The sequence below is a fragment of the Schistocerca serialis genome, chromosome 8, assembly GCF_023864345.2.
Source record: "Schistocerca serialis cubense isolate TAMUIC-IGC-003099 chromosome 8, iqSchSeri2.2, whole genome shotgun sequence".
Lineage (NCBI taxonomy): Eukaryota > Metazoa > Arthropoda > Insecta > Orthoptera > Acrididae > Schistocerca > Schistocerca serialis.
In genome coordinates, this window is record NC_064645.1 from 211,369,386 (window position 1) to 211,388,210 (window position 18,825).

At 38.3% G+C, this 18,825-nt stretch overlaps 1 pseudogene; it reads right to left on the bottom strand.

Moving 5' to 3' along the window:
* LOC126416928 (neural-cadherin-like) overlaps positions 1-18,825 on the bottom strand; it is a 275,218-nt pseudogene that overhangs the window by 139,950 nt on the left and 116,443 nt on the right.

The window sequence follows — 18,825 nt, forward strand, 5'->3', positions numbered from 1 at the left end:
GAAGGAGTACATAGAGAGTCTATACAAGGGCGATGTACTTGAGGACAATAGTATGGAAGTGGAAGAGGATGTAGATGAAGATGAAATGGGAGATACAATACTGTGTGAAGAGTTTGACAGAGCACTAAAAGACCTGAGTCGAAACATGGCCCCGGGAGTAGACAACATTCCATTAGAACTACTGACGGCCTTGGGAGAGCCATTCCTGACAAAACTCTACCACCTGGTGAGCAAGATTTATGAGACAGGTGAAATACCCTCAGACTTCAAGAAGAATATAATAATCCCAATCCCAAAGAAAGCAGGTGTCGACAGATGTGAAAATTACTGAACTATCAGTTTAATAATTCACAGCTGCAAAATACTAACACGAATTCTTTACAGATGAATGGAAAAACTGGTAGAAGCTGACCTTGGGGAAGATCAGTTTGGATTCTGCAGAAATATTGGAACACGTGAGGCAATATTGACCTTATGACTTATCTTAGAAGAAAGATTAAGGAAAGGCAAACCGACATTTCTAGCATTTGTAGACTTAGAGAAAGCTTTTGACAATGTTGACAGGAATACTCTCTTTCAAATTCTAAAGGTGGCAGGGGTAAAATACGGGGAGCGAAAGGCTATTTACAGTTTGTACAGAAACCAGATGGCAGTTATAAGAGTCAAGGGGCAGGAAAGGGAAGCAGTGGTTGGGAAGGGAGTGAGACAGGGTTGTAGCCTCTCCCTGATGTTATTCAATCTGTATATTGAGCAAGCAGTAAAGGAAACAAAAGAAAAATTTGGAGTAGGTATTAAAATCCATGGAGAAGAAATAAAAACTTTGAGGCTCACTGATGACATTGTAATTCTGTCAGAGACAGCAAAGGACTTGGGAGAGCAGTTGAACAGAATGGGCAGTGTCTTGGAAGGAGGATGTAAGATGAACATCAACAAAAGCAAAACGAGAATAATGGAATGTAGTCGAATTAAGTCAGTTGATGCTGAGGGAATTAGATTAGGAAATGAGACACTTAAAGTAGTAAAGGAGTTTTGCTATTTGGGAAGCATAATAACTGATGATGGTCGAAGTAGAGAAGATATAATATGTAGACTGGCAATGACAAGGAAAGCATTTCTGAAGAAGAGAAATTTGTTAACATTGAGTATAGATTTAAGTGTCAGGAAGTCGTTTCTGAAAGTATTTGTATGGAGTGTAGCCATGCATGGAAGTGAAACATGGACGATAAATAGTTTGGACAAGAAGAGAATAGAAGCTTTCGAAATGTGGTGCTACAGAAGAATGCTGAAGATTGGACGGGTAGATCACATAACTACTGAGGAGGTATTGAATAGAATTGGGGAGAAGAGGATTTGTGGCACAACTTGACAAGAAGAAGAGACCGTTGGTAGGACATGTTCTGAGGCATCAAGGAATCACAAATTTAGCATTGGAGGGCAGCATGGAGGGTAAAAATCGTAGAGGGAGACCAAGAGATGAATACACTAAGCAGATTCAGAAGGATGTAGGATGCAGTAAGTACTGCGAGATGAAGAAGCTTGCACAGGATAGAGTAGCATGGAGAGCTGCATCAAACCAGTCTCAGGACTGAAGACCACAACAACAACAATGAATTTGACGTAGGTCCTACCAATAATCTACTGAGATTTATTTCTGCAGCACATCTCCACAATTACATACATTAATTAAGATATGAGTGAATTGTGTCATGATAGACAGTTCTTAATTTATTGCTGGTGACTACCTTTAAACGATGGATGAATGGTAAAGACCACTGCTAATTTCCTCACTTAGAAAGTTTATGTGACAGACAAAAGGCATTATCTATTACATTGTTAATAAGAGATGCATGGTGACCGTAATTAAAGTTCCATTTTCAAAATGCAGTACAAAAATAACCATGGTCAGAATGACTTCAAATTTGAGCAGGATATTAATGAAGAGGGGGGGGGAATGTAATTGGAAAAAAATAACAAAAGTTTTTCTACTAGATAGCACTGTAAGCAGCAGAATACACAAAATAAAAGACATGAGGTACATGGCTGTTCCTCAGTTTGCATCTGAGGTGCTCTGAATGACTGTCTCAATGCAGGATTATGCATTGCTGGTAAATCTGTTTTCAAGAATAGTGATTGTGCATTAGTAGCTCTCCAGAAGTTCCAGACAGTCAGAGGTATCAAAAAAGGCAGTGGTTCAATGTCTGCCAAGGATCAGGAGAAAATAATTACAAAATTCAAAAAGATAAGTTCATTTGAAGTGTATCTAGTTAGAAAATCTTCATTAAATTCTTCTGGTTGCCATAACATTTCCCTCTTATTTAATAATACAGCATTCTGTTTGAATGTGATATAATTCTGAACAGCAAGTCTTTTTTTTACAATGTTTTGAAACTGAAACTTTATGATCACCCTGTATCTGTTGTTAGCTGTAGAAATTTTGTTTGCGGAATTATAATTATGCTTTTCAAATTGGGACATCTGCACAGAAGTCATATACAAAAAGGGAGCCAATTCTGTTTTCTGAAACACCCTAACGGTTTTTTAAAGAATGTTTTCATAATGAATATATTAATTTTAATGAGAAGACAAGTGTTAATCCACTGGAAATGACTGCAACTGTATGACTGAAAATAATAATAATAATAATAATTACAATAATAATCTGCATCAATAATTTTAATGTTGTTGGTCCATTACACCAATAGGCATACTACAGACACAAATTACCTCTTCATGGTGCATTTGTAGAAGTGCATTGATTTTCTCAGGCTTATAAAGTCTCCAAGCATCAATGGAAAAGAAGGTGTCAAGGATATGTGGATGACTTTGGTGCTGTTTTACGCTGAATATGTCAACAGTTTTCTTTTTGATGCTAAGTGTTGCTGCCAAGCTACTTTTAAGAAGCCCCATTTTGCTCTCCTGAGAAAGAATATTTTGAGGAAGACAAAAAACTGATTAGGTACTTACAGTGAAAAAACATTGAGTTCATTGTGAGACATTATGTACATATGTAACATACCACATAGTTCCTCTCTCTTATAAAGTCGTCAGCAGATATTCCAGAAATTCTTAAAGATCCCGGATTAATAACCTTTTCATATGGCAGCATCTTAACAGTGACAGTTACACTTGCTGTGACGTTATTCTGTGAGTACCTATGATCACAGACTCTGAATAATAAATTATATCTGAAAATTATGATTCATTTTAATAGAATTGGGAAAACAGAGTTCATAAACTGAATAAATGCTTGAGAGACATAGGATGTAAGTATTATGATATTACTGAACTTACATTCCTTCAGGAGTACTGCTTCTCATTGTAATCATTCCCGTGCCCTCATTTATTTTAAATCTATGATGTTCATATGTCTGCCAGTAAAATCTTTTATCTGGTAAATCCCAGTCATCTGGATCTTCAACATATATCCTCCCAATATCTGTTTCTGGAGTTTGATCCTTTATATCAGTATGGAAATACATTAACATGCACAAAAATATACATGCATATTTGTTAATAGCCTCGCAATAATTACATTACATAGAACATACGATAAACATCTCTTTGTGCTATTAAAGCAGCATAGTTTCCAATGGCATTGTAACTGTGGTAAGGTTTATGTGAAACACAAGCAGTTATCTTTTACAGAGATGATGATAAATGAATGATTCAAAATCTATGTTATTTTTAGTTCTACTTGCATAAATGTTATAATTTCCTGAGATACTTAAGATTTTGCATATTACCTACGAGGATCCTTTCACTTAATGAAATTACTTATCAGTATTTTAAATAATGTTTCTACTGAAGCTGGGCAATTATCAATCCTTGGATTTATAATGTGTAACGTTATTCCTGTTTCTATCTGGAAGGGCTGTTAATGGAGATAGATTACACTCTCATTTGCCATTACGATAACTTAAACCTGCAGCTTTGTCATCTTTTTCAGAGTCAATTCCACAATAGATTCCAATAAAAATTATTTTGCTTCACACCAAGCCACTAGATACATCTACATCTACATCTACATCCATACTCTGCAAGCCACCTGATGGTGTGTGGCGGAGGGTACCTTGAGTACCTCTATCGTTTCTCCCTTCTATTCCAGTCTCGTATTGTTCGTGGAAAGAAGGATTGTTGGTATGCTTCTGTGTGGGCTCTAATCTCTCTGATTTTATCCTCATGGTCTCTTTGTGAGATATACGTAGGAGCGAGCAATATACTGCTTGACTCTTGGGTGAAAGTATGTTCTCGAAACTTCAACAAAAGCCCGTACCGAGCTACTGAGCGTCTCTCCTGCAGAGTCTTCCACTGCAGTTTATCTATCATCTCCGTAACGCTTTCGCGATTACTAAATGATCCTGTAACAAAGCGCGCTGCTCTCCGTTGGATCTTCTCTATCTCTTCTATCAACCCTATCTGGTATGGATCCCACACTGCTGAGCAGTATTCAAGCAGTGGGCGAACAATCGTACTGTAACGTACTTCCTTTGTTTTTGGATTGCATTTCCTTAGGATTCTTCCAATGAATCTCAGTCTGGCATCTACTTTACCAACGATCAACTTTATATGATCATTCCATTTTAAATCACTCCTAATGCGTACTCCCAGATAATTTATGGAATTAACTGCTTCCACTTGCTGACCTGCTATTTTGTAGCTAAATGATAAGGGATCTATCTTTCTATGTATTCGCAGCACATTACACTTGTCTACATTGAGATTCAATTGTCATTCCCTGCACCATGCGTCAATTCGTTGCAGATCCTCCTGCATTTCAGAACAATTTTCCATTGTTACAACCTCTCGATATACCACAGCATCATCCGCAAAAAGCCTCAGTGAACTTTGTCATCCACAAGGTCATTTATGTATATTGTGAATAGCAACAGTCCTACGACACTCCCCTGCGGCACACCTGAAATCACTCTTACTTCGGAAGACTTCTCTCCATTGAGAATGACGTGCTGCGTTCTGTTATCTAGGAACTCTTCAATCGAATCACACAATTGGTCTGACAGTCCATATGCTCTTACTTTGTTCATTAAACGACTGTGGGGAACTGTATCGAACACCTTGCAGAAGTCAAGGAACACGGCATCTACCTGTGAACCCATGTCTATGGCCCTCTGAGTCTCATGGACGAATGGCGTGAACTGGGTATCACATGACCGTCTTTTTCGAAACCCATGCTGATTCCTACAGAGTAGATTTATAGCCTCCAGAAAAGTCATTATACTCGAACATAATACGTGTTCCAAAATTCTACAACTGATCGACGTTAGAGATGTAGGTCTATAGTTCTGCACATCTGTTAGATGTCCATTCTTGAGAACGGGGATGACCTGTGCCCTTTTCCAATCCTTTGGAACACTACGCTCTTCTAGAGACCTATGGTACACCGCTGCAAGAAAGGGGGCAAGTTCCTTCACGTACTCTGTGTAAAATCGAACTGGTATCCCATCAGGTCCAGCGGCCTTTCCTCTTTTGAGCGACTTTAATTGTTTCTCTATCCCTCTGTCGTCTATTTCGATATCTACCATTTTGTCATCCGCGCGACAATCTAGAGAAGGTACTACAGTGCAGTCTTCCTCTGTGAAACAGCTTTGGAAAAAGACATTTAGTATTTCGGCCTTTAGTCTGTCATCCTTTGTTTCAGTACCATTTTGGTCACAGAGTGTCTGGACATTTTGTTTTGATCCACCTACCCCTTTGACATAAGACCAAAATTTCTTAGGATTTTCTGCCAAGTTAGTACACAGAACTTTACTTTCGAACTCACTGAATGCCTCTCGCATAGCCCTCCTCACACCACATTTCGCTTCGCGTAATTTTTGTTTGTCTGCAAGGCTTTGGCTATGTTTGTATTTGCTGTGAAGTTCCCTTTGCTTCTGCAGCAGTTTTCTAACTCTGTTGTTGTACCACGGTGGCTCTTTTCCATCTCTTACGATCTTGCTTGGCACATACTCATCTAACGCATATTGTACGATGGTTTTGAACTTTGTCCACTGATCCTCAACACTATCAGTACTTGAGACAAAACTTTTGTGTTGAGCCGTCAGGTACTCTGTATCTGCTTTTTGTCACTTTTGCTAAACAGAAAAATCTTCCTACCTTTTTTAATATTATATAGGACAAGTAGACACAACACTTTTTATTTCTACTGACTTATACACAACACATTGCATTAACCATTGCAGTTCTGTTCATCTTGATGAACATGTACCTAAATTAATACAAGGTGTATCAAAAAGAATCATGCAATTTAAAAAAAATCATAACTATTATGTTATCTGAGGAACCTGTCCTGACAATCACCAAAGTGATGATCTAAATAAAACTACAAGACTGGACAGCATGCAGAATATTGGGCTCAGGTCCAAAAGCAAAAACATGGCAAGATATTGATGCTGAAGCCATGTTCTAAGAGAAGTCACTCAATCCTGGGCTTGAATAGGAGAGAAATGAAACTCATGGTTGGACTATTGACAGGCCACAGGAACTTCAAAAAATACCTACATCCAATGGGGATAATAGAAGAAGACCTCAAATGCAGGATGTGTAATGTGGGTGAGGAAACCACATCACATTTGATCTTCGAATATGAAACATTGGAGATTAAAAGACACAGAATATTCAGATCAACCAGACATGAAGAAACTGTGACTAGTAAAGCACTGGTAAAGGATCTCCTTGCACTGTGCAAGGGCACTGGTTGGCTATTTTTACAGACATAGGGAATGATACCACACAATTAACTCTGTTTCAGTGTGGGCAGCAGTGGGCTTGACCATGGTTGTTTTTGTTTCCCTGATAAAATCAAATCAAATCAATTTTACCTGAGAGACATGCGTGAAGAACATACTGTTCGAAAGAGCGAACTCTCAAGTTTTACATGATTCCTGCTAGGTAACAGCAGTGTGTGTCCACTTCAGTTCTAGTAAAAATGGTGTTGGGACAATAGAAAGTGTTTCGAGTTCCACAATTTGCTCAGTGCGGGTCAGTAATAACTATTCAGCATGACTTTTGTACTAGGTATGGTGTGGATCCTCCTATAGCACAAAGCATTAGACAATGGCATGAATAACTCCAAGAAATAAGATGTTTGAGTAAAGGAAAATCACTGGGCCCTCCCCAAGTGTCTGACACAGATGTTGAATGCATCTGCCATGGTTCCACAAGGAGTCCACAGAAATCTGTTTGCCATGCAGCTCAACAGGCCCTCGATGTCTGTCTAGCATGTGTTGTGTCGATGTTTACACATCAAACCATACAAAATTCAGCTACTGCAAGCTCTTTGTGAAGGTGTGGAGTTCTGTAATTTCGTTCTTGGCAAGGTGGAGGATGACAGTTTCCTTCCATGTTTAATGTTTAGTGACAAGGCAACATTCCATTTACATAGAAAGGTGAACTGTCATAATGAGAGAATATGTGGTATGGAACAACCACACGAATCTGTGCAACATGGGAGGAACTCTCCAAAATTTAATGAGTTTCATGTACATTCATGGGAAAAGGTGTATGGTCCATGTTCCTTTGCCAAGAACACTGTTACAAGAAGCACATACCTTGCTATGCTTGAGAACTTTCTTTTCCCACAGTTAGAGACTGATTCAAATGACTTCATTTACCAACAGGATGGGACACCAACACACTAGCATTTGGAAGTTTGGGAATTTTTTAATCACTGGATTACTGAACAACGAATCGTTCAGATGTAAAGGTAGTATCAAGAGTACCACAGGAAAGTGTGATAGGACCGTTGCTGTTTACAATGTATATAAATGATATAGTAGAAAGCACTGGATGCTCTTTAAGGCTATTCGCAGATGGTGCAGTTATCTATATCACAGTAGCAATGCCAGCACATAATAAAAATTTGCAGAATGACCTGCAGAGAATTGATGAATGGCGCAGGCTCTGGCAGTTGACCTTGAACGTAAATATGACGCTTGGAACTTTAATAGTGGCAATTACTTATTTACAGCTTGTACAAAATAGATACGGATTTCAAAGTTTTACTGACCTTCAGAGTAGTCACTAGCATTGTGTATAACCCGTTGCCAGTGGTGTGGAAGTCATAGGATGCTCTTAGCAGTGCCAGTAGTGTTGACAGTTCGAGCGGCACGGCCTATTGGCCAAAAAATTTGTAGCAGTTCTGAAGCGAATGCCGTAAAGTGTTTCCTTCAGTTTATAAATCAAGCTGAACTTACGAGGGCTTAAGTCAGGGGAGTGCAGTAGGTGGTATAGCACTTAGCAGCCCCATCAGTCAAACAAATCAGTAACAGCTTGCACTGTACGTGCTTCAGCATTGTCCTGAAAAATGATGGTCAGGTCCTGCAGAAAGTGTCATCACTTCTGTCTCTAAGCTGGTCACAGGTTGTGTTCCAAAAATGAACATCATAGAGGCAGAAGTGATGACACTTTCTGCAGGACCTGACCTTCATTTTGCAGGACAATGCTCAAGCACATACAGTGCAAGCTGTTATTGATTTGTTTGACTGATGGCGCTGCTAAGTGCTGTACCACCTACTGCACTTCCCTGACTTAGGCACTCATAAGTTCAAATTGATTTCTAAACTGAAGGAAACACTTCATGGCATTCACTTCAGAACTGCTACAAATTCGTCATGCAATAGACCGCATCACTCGAACTGTCAACACAACTGGCACAGCTAAGAGTATCCTATGACTTCTGCATCACTGGTAATGGGTTATACACAAAGCTGGTGACTACCTTGAAAGTCAGTAAAACTTTGAAACACGTATCTATTTTGTATGAGCTGTAAATAAATAGTTGCCACTATTAAAAGTTCTAACCCTTGTAAATGTAACGTATTTCACACGCATAGGAAAAGAAATCCACTACTGTATAGCTACACTATTGATGACAAACAGTTGGAGACAGTGTCTGCTGTAAAATATCTAGGCGTTACTATCCAGAGGGACTTTAAGTGGAATGTTCATATAAAACAGATAGTGGGAAAAGCAGAAACCAGATTCAGATTCATCAGAAGAATCTTAAAGAAATGTAACTCATTCATGAAAGAAGTGGCCTATAAGGCACTTGTTCACCCAATTCTTGAGTATTGTTCATCTGTCTGGGGTCCCTATCAGGTAGGACTGATAGAGGAGATAGAGAAGATCGAACGAAGAGTGGTGTGTTTCATCACTGGATCATTTAGCTAGCGAGAGAGTGTTACGATGGTGCTAAACAAACTCAACTGGCAGATGTTACATGAGACATGTTGTGCATCACATAGAGATTTACTATTGAAATTTCAGAGGAGTCAACAACATATTACTTCCTGCCATATACAGCTTGCATATTGACCACAAGGAGAAAATTCGAGAAATTAGAGCCAATACAGAGGCTTACAGACAATCATTCTTCCCACGCACTATTTGCGAGTGGTACCAAATGTACCCTCTGCCACAAACCATTAGGTGGCTTGCGGAGTATGATGTAGTTGTAGATAAATCGGTTGCACTGGACCAAATGATTCAGCCTTACATTACCAGCCTCTGAGGTCACCAGACCTGACTATATGTGATTATTTCTTGTGGGGGTTTATGAAAGACTCTGTTTTTGTGCCTCCATTACTAACAACAATGAATGAACTGAGACATTGCATAAAAGCAGCTGTGGAACCTTAACTCATGACATGCTCACCACAGTAAGGGAACAATTTGAATTTTGCACTGACGTATGCTGAGCATCTCAAGGAAGGCATATTGAACACCTTTGAAAAGTTATGAAAAAAAGCTTTGTGAGTTTCCTGTTCATCAAAAAACAAAATTCATTGTATATGTTTATTAGTTTTAGAAATATAGACATGCCAAATAAGATGATTCTTTTTGATACACCCGCAATATCACAAGCCATAACAAATGTTTATATGCATTACATGCAAAATAACAGCTGAGAAGCAGTGTCATCAGGATTCAGCAAGGGAACTTACCGTTTTGGATGATCAGTCAAAAAAAGCAGTGAAAGCTATGTTCTTATTAACAATGAGGAAATTTCTTTTCTTTTTGCTTTTTTATTTTAGGACCATGGCAGTAAACATTGATTGTTAATCTCATGGCAGATAAACTTATTAGAAGAAATATAATATAATATCGAATTGTAGTTAATGTGCCACTTATGGATTCATGAAACACAGTTGTTAACACAACCGTACCACAACAAAATTCATTCCATCCTAATTTCTTTGCTTTTGAGAGAAACTCAACACCTTATATTTTTAATAGGAAGGGCTTGGAAGTATTCTTTACCTGATACTTATAAATTAATATATTTTTATTCCCAGGTTTCATCTTGTTGTCGTTGACATCGCCGATTATGATCCTCACTGTTGAGGTCCCCGTGAGTGGAGGATGACCAGAGTCTGTCACTAATATAGGTACAAAGTACTCATTTTGTTCTTCTCGGTCAAAAGACTTCAGTGATGATATAATTGCAGAGCCTTGGCCATTAGCACCTTCTGTTTAAAATATTTGTATTACTGAACAAGTAATGCTGTTAAGGTACATATGTATGATAGGAAGCTACTTAGGAAATAACATAAATTTTCTTTAATAATCTATCAGTGCTGACTACTGTTAATTGTCTTTTGCTATTATCATGACAAAAATGTACATTGGTGTGCACAAAACAACAAAAGTATGCATGTTTTTATGAATTAAAAATACCAGAAATAATCACAATATCAGAAACATGCACTAAAGAAGATAAAACTATAGAGATGAGAGGAACACATAACTCCAAATAAAAACTACTTTATCAGTAATTTGTAACTCAGTGGTACTAATTCCACCTTCCCATCAACTATTACTTGTGTTTACTATAATACATTATTAATGTTTTTATCTGAATTCTCTTAAATTAATCCTTTCCTTTACCTGTCAAAACATTTTTTTTCAAGTTTGGAAAGCACCTCTGCATTTGCACTCTGCAGAATTTTGAAGCAGCAGTGTCACTAGTATAATCCTACTAATACTTTTATACTTTCTCCTCTAGCACTGAGATGACAGCATGAATAAAATGTAACACTATATTCCCCTCCCATACATTACTTAATTTAAAAGAAAATGAGTTTACAACAACACCATGTCACAGTTCGTTGATAACAGAATCATATATTTCTGTTCTAATAATCAAAAAACAAAGATGATGTGACTTACCAAACGAAAGTGCTGGCAGGTTGATAGATACACAAACAAACACAAACATACACACAAAATTCAAGCTTTCGCAACCAACGGTTGCTTCATCAGGAAAGAGGGAAGGAGAGGGAAAGACGAAAGGATGTGGGTTTTAAGGGAGAGGCTAAGGAGTCATTCCAATCCCCGGAGCGGAAAGACTTACCTTAGGGGGAAAAAAGGACAGGTATACACTCGCACACACACTCATGTCCATCCGCACATACACAGACATAAGCAGACATTTGTAAAGGCAAAGAGTTTTTTGCCTTTACAAATGTCTGCTTGTGTCTGTGTATGTGCGGATGGACATGTGTGTGTGTGTGTGTGTGTGTGTGTGTGTGTGTGTGTGTGTGTGCGCGCGCGAGTGTATACCTGTCCTTTTTTCCCCCTAAGGTAAGTTTTTCTGCTCCTGGGATTGGAATGACTCCTTACCCTCTCCCTTAAAACCCACATCCTTTCGTCTTTCCCTCTTTCCTGATGAAGCAACTGTTGGTTGCGAAAGCTTGAATTTTGTGTGTCTGTCTGTGTTTGTTTGTGTGTCTATCAACCTGCCAGCGCTTTCGTTTGGTAAGTCACATCATCTTTGTTTTTAGACATATTTTTCTCATGTGGAATGTTTCCCTCTATTATATTCATATCATTAATGTTCTAATAATCAATTAGAAATGGTTTATTGTATCAGTTTCTCCAGGATGGCTACTCAAACTTGGAAAAAAAACCTGAGTATTCCAAAGACAAGGAGGAAGTAGTGTCAAAATCTCCCTATTCTCAGTTGAGCTACATGCCAGACATACACAGCAGTTTAACCACTGTTTTTAAACATCAATAATTTATATGGAATAATATTCATGTAATTAATACACTTTGAGATATTGAGTATTTTAAGATTTGCAATTTATGAAATTCAGTTTCCATGCCAAGAAAAAAGTGCAAAATTCCTTGTGATTTTATGAAATTCCTGAAATTACCTGAGATTCTCCTGATTTTTCCAGGTAAAATGTAATTTTTTGAGAATTCCAGGTTTTCCAGAAGAATCACCACTGTGTTCTTGAGAATTTGATAAAGTAAATACTTTCACATTTGTATCTGAGGTGCTTTCTAGTTGTTTAAACAGTTGTTTACACTGTGAACTCATTGGTACAGAGGTTGCCTTTTCTTGTAATGTGTGTGTGCATTATGTCCAAGTTTTTGCAACTCGTTGGTAATTAAAACATTGTCATTATTCTAAATGAGAATCAGTGCTGTTTTAATGTGACTACCTTATCAACTTATGGGCCACTCAGTGATGAATTTTATGTGATGTATACTGAATACAATATTTGAAAAAGCGTGAGATAGAAGTTTTGAGGTAATTTCTGCTATGTGCACGTCTAGACCTTGAGTTGGCAGCTCTATGCTAGGCAAGATGTGTGAATTTTTGTTCTCTGATGAAGATAAGTTATTTACATTGTAATAACATTTAGTTTAGTACAGATTACCCTTTAAATATGTGTATTAGTGTGTTTTTTAAGCTTACTATTAAAGGTTTAACATTTATTTACATATTATTTCAGAAAACGTGAAAAGATCATAAAGTTGGGTTGTATTACCTAATCATTATATTATTACACTTGGCCTCCCACGGGTATTATTGGAAAGAATGCTGTGACACTACAGTAAACAAGTTCAGTTGGACTAAGAAAAACACATTACATTGTGAATGATTTCACAACAGTTGTGAACATACTATCAAGTGGTTGAGGGTGTCCTTGTGAAATATTACAATAGAAACTTATGATACGCCGATCAAAGTGACCTCACTCCCAGATACAATAATAGTGTGGTAAACTAATACTCACACTTTTGATTACATTTTGGTGCATTAATCTTAGAGAATCCACTTTCATTGTTATTTTCTTCTATCCAACAATTTAAGTGGAGTGAACCCACTCAAAAATAAGTTAATATTTCTGGAAAGTAGTATAAATCTTGTTGTCTGATTTGCAAACATTTGCACTTGTCGTTTGTTTACATACAGTCTGCATAAATTGAAAGTTACATTTTATTCTGAAAAAGGTAATTAACAGATGCTGTAGTTAAGTGAGTGATGAATTCTTGTTTTAAGATGAAATAATTAACTTATTACATTATTTCATACACCTGAAGCACTAACCTATATGCTTAATTTTTGTGGCTTGCAAATAATGAAAATTTGTGTAACGTTAAGCATGGAAAGTGATTTCACTCTATTTTTAAGTGTTTAATCTGTGGTGCAATGTGTGATAAGTGTGGATGTTGCTGTATGGTAGTCAGGCAGGGAGTGGTATGAGTAGACTGTGGATTGGAGTTTCACTGGGGTGATTGTAGTGGGGAACAGAATGGGGAACCCATTGAGTTCCCCATGGAACTGTAGGCTCTGAAAAAAATGACAATAGAATCACTGAACAGGAGGAAAAGATTTGTGCCCTTCTGGCAGAACTAAAACACATGAAATTTGAACTAGATAGGTTGAAGGGGGAAAAAAGATGGTGGGAACTGGATAATGGTAACAAGCGATGGGCAAAAAGGGAAAACCTCTTCCACTTCTTCATTTACATTTGAACATACTATATTGAGTAAATTTGACTTGTTACCTGAAGTAGGATGGGCAGACCCTCATCCAGATGTAGGTCACAGGAATGTGCAGCAGACTTCTAGCAAAGAAACTAAGTGCAGGTTGGTACCAAAAGAAAGCAGGAAGGAAACAGTCTTGCTGCTAGGTGCATGGCTACCATGTCAGGGGTGAAGGCCAAATGGTACAGGGCAAATCAGGAACAGGGTACAAGGTCACAAGTATTGTGAAACCAAGTGTTAACCTTAGCCAGATAACAGAGGACATAGAAAATTTGTGCAAAGATTTTGACAAAGAGGATTAAGTTATCATAGTAGGTGGAGCATGGAATAGCCTGACTAAGGACACGAATTACAGGACTCATGGTGACCTCAATGAAATACAAATAGCAACTACGCAAACAAATGTGAGTTTTGTAGAAGTCCCGCAGCACCATGACCAGCCCTGAATTAGCATAGCTGTGAGCCATGTGAACACTAAGCTGAGCAGGCTACTGCTGACAGAAATGAAATCTCATATGAGTAAAGTGCCTGATGCTACAATTTGGAGATGAAAATATACTTGACATGGCCAGCATATGAAAAGGAGAGGGAAAGACAGGTTGGATGAGCCTCTTATAGAAAAGGTTTAGGGAGAGGGGGGGGGGGGGGGGGGGCATCATAACAAGAAGCAAGATCCTTGCATTATTGGTGTCAGAGAGGTACCTTTTTTAGGTTAGGATCAGGATTCTGGCAACCTGTTTTTAAATATGTCAAGATGGCAGAAGAGCCCCACGAAATGCTTAAGAATGTACAGAAAAGTAAAGTTAGTTTATTTCATCAGAATATTAGAGGACTGAGTAATAAGGTAGAAGGGCTTCTTGTCTGTTTCAAAAATTTAGATATCTCTGTAAAGATAGATATCCTGTGCCTGTCTGAGAACCACATAACCACAGAGTTAGATTACATTTTAGCATCTCACTCATGTAGTACTAATGTGTAAAAAGGAGGAGTTGTTATATATATTAAAACAAAACACAAGTTAAAAAACATTGAGACAAGTAGGTTTTGTAGTGATCAGCACATACAGGGTGACAATTATAGAACTATATTAAATAAAGTCCTCATAACTTCTGAAGAGTTTGTGTTAGGATGTTCAAACTGCATAGTTGGCCACGGGATATGGTGGGAATTAATATGCGCTGTATGGCTTGGTTTAGCAATGAAGCTCACTTTCATTTGGATGGGTTTGTCAATAAGCAAAATTGGCAGATTTGGGGGACTGAGAATCTGCATTTCATGATCGAGAAGTCTCTTCACCCTCAATGGGTGACTATGTGGTGTGGAACGTCCAGTCATGGTATAATCAGTGCTATGCTCCTTGATGGCACAATAACTACCAAATGGTACGTGAAGGTTTTGGAAGATGATTTCATCCCCATTATCCAAAATGACCTTGATTTCGACAAGATGTGGTTGATGAAAGATGGAGCTCAACCCCATCGAAGCAGGAGAGTGTTTGATGTCCTGGAGGAGCACCTTGGGGACTGCATTCTAGCTTTGTGGTACCCAGAGGCCATTCACATGGGCCTCGATTGGCTGCCACATTCTCCAGATCTGAAGACATGTGACTCCTTTCGGTGGAGCTTTGTTAAAGACAAGGTGTACAGCAATAACCCCACAACCATTGCTGAGCTGAAAACAGCCATTCAGGAAGTCATTGACAGTATCATGTTCTGACACTGAATAAAGTGTGTTCACACCCTAGTTTGTAAATAATTTACATTTTTGCATATAATTTAGTAAATGTCGTCCTATAGAAGCATCTGCTTGTGATTTAATACTGAAAAATAATTCACTTCTAATTCTAACTGTATGGCCCAATTCTACAGCAGTGTCAATGGCAAAGACTTGGATTGCAGTGTTAATGATAGCAACTTCGATAGCAGTTCAGGAAAGACTTTTGTCAGTTAGAGATCAGCAGTCACTGCAAAGACTGTTTATTTTGTATGTTGCACTTTGCTTGTGACACATCTGTGTAGTTACCAAAGTTAAGTATTGTAAATAAACTCATTAATATGATTTGTTTGATTGTTTGTCTAGTGAACTGAGTGTGCAGACTTCCTAGACACAAGATTGGTGATTAGGTGAACGAATCCCATAGCGACAATCTGTTACCAGCTGCCACAGTTGTTTTGTCATGGGCTTTTCTGTTTTGTTGGCACTTTAGTTCTACCTTGTCTTTTCTTTGCAGGGAGTGTTTACATGTTCTAACAATGTCTATTATAGTGTTTTTTCTATACATGATTTCAAGTGGATGTTGCAGAAAATTTCTTTGCTTGTGTGCTTATTTTTATTGTTTGCATTATCTGTTTATTGCATTTGCTTATTCCAAAATGAGCAACCCATCTCTCTCACTCCCTGCTTAGGTGCCTCAGCTTCAAACAATAGATACAATATAGCTAACACAGATGTTCCAGTTTCAGATGCAGAAGATTGCATCTCTTCTAAATACGGTAGAGCAGTTATTGGCAAACCAAACATCTAATGCAGCACAACAAGCAACAACTGTAGCTCCGAGTGTCATAACGCCTTTTTGCTTGTTTAACAACAAAGGAGAGGAATGGCTCAAGTGTTGCAACAGTATGAAGCCCACATCATAACTCACAAAATCTCAGGTTTTGTGAAACTCCATTACTATTTATCAACAGTAGAAAGTGTAGTCTTTTGCCTCACTCAGAAATTGTTCCTAATGCCACTCCGAGTGAACTTTCCTGTGGTCAGGTTGTAGGTTCTCTAACTATTATGACCGACAAGTGAATGTGGTGGCAGTTAGGTACCAATTCTTTCATTGGAAGAAAAGGTCAGAACAAACTTATCATGAGTGGGTAACAGATTTGCAGGGTATGACACAGAAATGCAAATTCAAATGTGCTTGTGATGCTTTATATTCAGATGTTATGTTGTGTGATGTGATCACGTACAATGTATCTGATGTCAGACTTGGAGAACAGATTCTGAAACAGTCAGATTCATCATTTCACCACGTTGTGCAAATTCTAGATCTTTATGATTCAGGTGCCATGTTGGCCAATAAATTTGAGCAGCCACCAATTTGTTGGGTTGAACCGTTCCTTGTTTGCAACCAGCCCATTAGGCAGCAACAGTCCCGCATCATCCTTCGTAAACAGTTCTCTACACAGGTGAACAGAATTAAGTCATGCCACAGGTGCTACTCATGGCACAAATGCCAAGACTGCCCCTCCCGACAAGCTCAGTGTTATGCTTGTGGTAGGAAAGGACATGTACAATCTGTATGTTTGCAACAGAGCAAACATAAGAATTCTGTGCACTCACATAATTCTTGTCATAAGGTCCATGTAAACAATGTAGTGTATTCAAAGCTTGCTGCAGGCATTGGCAGAATTAGCAAACAGTTTTTCCAGAGCTATGCCAGTCCAACAAACTTTTTATTCATTTGCATATTAGTGGAAAACGCGTGAAATTTGAATTGGACATGGGTGCTTCCGTTACATTGCTGAATCATAACATATATAAACTGCTAGGCTTCTCATGCCTGTCTCAAACTAGCATGCACCTGACAGCTTGTAATGGAAAAGACATTCCCATCCTCAGAAAATGTACTTTGCCTGACATGTATCACTTGCATGTGCAAACTGTGACTTTCAGTGTGCTACAATCACGCAATTGTGAGAACATATTTGGCCTTGATTCATTTGATTTGTTTGGCTTTCAAATTTAGGTCAATGTTTTGTCAGTGACTGCATTCAATGCCAAAGACAAGCTTGCTGAAAGAACTCCTTGAACTCCTTTATGAGGGTTTAGCCAAGGCTAACAATTTTGTTGCACAAATTGCTATGAAAGACAATGCTCAACCAAAATTTTGCCGGGCCAGAACTGTTTCCATTTCATTATGAGACAAAGTAGCTGCTGAACTTACAGAATTGCAAAGTAGAGGAGCTATTGTGCCCATACAACCTAGTCACTGGGCGAGTCCACTGGTTTTGCTCTCCAAACCTTCAGCTCTTATACATCTCTGTGTCCACATTAAGTCTAGCATCAATCCACAAACTGTGATTGATCCATTGCCATGCCCAGAGGATCTCATGGACAGATTATGTGCTGGTTGCTACTTTCCAAAAATTGATTTGCGTGACGCATATCTTCAAATACCACTAGACAGTGAATCTTAAACCATGTGTGTTGTGAACACTCATTTAGGGTTGTTTGAATATTTGTGTTTGCATTTTGGCAGTACTTCTGCACTCGCCATTTTTCAATGGTATTTGGAACAGCTGACTGCTCCAGTACCAAACTGTTCAAACTATTTGGACGATATTGTCACTGCAGACCGTATACCTGAAGAACACATTGCAAATTTGTGTGCTTTTTTTCCATGTGTTATCTGATGCAGGACTAAAGTGTAGACTGAAACCTGAGTTGCAGTATCTTGGTCATGTCATAAACAGTCAAGATGTACATCCTCTTAAGTCAAGCTAGCCATGAGTGCCCTGCCAGTAGTTCCTCGTAAGGTCACAAAATTGCAGCAAGTCTTAGGGAAAATGAACTATTATATTCAGTTCATACCAAATGCAGCACAAATTGCAGTTCCATTGCATTGCTTGCGTCACAAGGATATCCCTTTTGTTTACTTTTTAAAAATTTTAAGATGCATTGCTCAGTGATCGATGCTTGGTTCACTTTCATCTTGACAAACCAGTTGTGTTGCAAGTTGATGTTTCCTCTTACAGAATCAATGCAGTGCTTTTGCACAGATTTGGTGATAAAGACAGGATTATTGCTTTCGTATCAAAAGTGTTGTCCAAAGATCAGTGTAACTTTTCACAAATAGAGAAAGAGGTATTGGTTGACATGTGTAATGTCACCAAATTCCACCACTATTTTATGGCAGAAAATTCTACTTAGTAATGGATCACAAGCCACTGTAGTCCTTGTTTCATTCAGTGAAGCCAGTTCCTGTACAAACTGCCCAAAATTCACAAAGATCGGCTTTGTTGTTGTCTCAATACC